Raw genomic sequence first — 1,415 nt, 5'->3', positions numbered from 1 at the left:
ACGCACACACACACACACACACACACAAACAAAGCAAGAAACACACAAAACTCGTTGCAGACAACACATAAAATACGATACAATTATTTATAGTCTCTCTCTCACTCTCTGACTCTTTTTCTCGCTTTGTCTCTTTGCCTCTCTTTTACCTTCTTTCTCTCTCTCTATCTCTCTCTCAATCTCTCTCTCTCTTTCTCTCTCTCTTTCTTTCTTTCTTTCTCTCCACCTCTCCCTATCTCTTCTGTTCTCTCTCTCAAAGACGTTTTCTTTTCTTTTCTATCTGTTTGTTTGTCTGTCTGTCTCTGTCTCTTTGTTTCCCTCTCTGTCTCTCTCTCGCGCTCTCTCTTTCTTTCTCTCCTTCCCTCTTCCTCCCTCTTCCTCCTTCTTCCTCCCTCTTCCTTCCCCTTCCTCCCTCTTCCTCCCTCTTCCTCCCTCTCCCTCCATATCTTTCCAGCAATCGTTAACGTCACTATCTACAGCTGTCCAAGCTCTACTAGTCTTAGACTATCACTTCCACGCGCCTTGGGCGAACCGGAAGTGTGGGAGATGTATTTGGACAGACGTCAGATTACAGCGCCACAAGTAAGGGACAAACCGGAAATTGCGTGGGCAATAAACGGTTGCGTGTAGTTATTAAGTGAAAATAAATCTGTGGCCAATGTTTGTTGATTTTCTGCGTGTCGAGGTAATTATCGAATTGTATGCGCCGCCCACCACCCCTCCCCACCCCCAACTCAGCGATCCCGAGCTCGAATCTAACCGAACAGCGCCCATTGAACCCTTTTATTTCTTTAAAGTTTTTACCTTTTCCGCTTACATTGGGCATACTGTCTCCAACGACAGGCAAATCACAGAATGCAGAGTAGATTATGAAAAAGACATTCTAGACTATGTTTGGGGATTAAGTGACTTTAAACCATCCCGTTTTGGCTATGTCCCGTAGAAGATTCAAGTCTCTTAACCAGTGTCTTTATATCTTAGAATTAGTTATTGCGTGGGAAGGGACTAGAATGCAGCTCTTTAAGATATCCTTATTCAGGTAGATTTATCAACATAACAACAGCGAAAATACGTTTTAATATATATGAATGACGTGTATGCTTGTTACAGCATCCAGAGATAAAAGATGAAATACAAGCAGGCACATACATAAAAGGCACGCTTTCGCGCACATAATTATACATGTACACATTCAAGTACATGTTCGAAAATATAATATTCCCGTAGACAAACAAACGTAGTACCCACGAGCAAGCGCTCAAGAACGGATAGGCTCAGAATTTGTACTTAATATTGTTGGCACGCTCAGCCCCACCCCCACCCCCTTTCTTCTCTAGACAAACACATACATACATACACACACACACAAACACACACACAGACACACACACATATACAAGCACGCACGCACGCAC

The 1,415-nt window shown here is 43.1% G+C and overlaps 1 protein-coding gene across 1 annotated transcript in view; it reads right to left on the bottom strand.

Annotated features, from left to right (window-relative positions):
- LOC101859391 (high-affinity choline transporter 1) overlaps positions 1-1,415 on the bottom strand; it is a 51,511-nt gene that overhangs the window by 37,263 nt on the left and 12,833 nt on the right. The window lies entirely within an intron of this gene.

The sequence above is a fragment of the Aplysia californica genome, unplaced genomic scaffold (assembly GCF_000002075.1).
Source record: "Aplysia californica isolate F4 #8 unplaced genomic scaffold, AplCal3.0 scaffold00076, whole genome shotgun sequence".
NCBI lineage: Eukaryota > Metazoa > Mollusca > Gastropoda > Aplysiida > Aplysiidae > Aplysia > Aplysia californica.
Note: the sequence above shows the minus strand (reverse complement) of the source record. Positions and strands in the feature narration are given on the sequence as shown.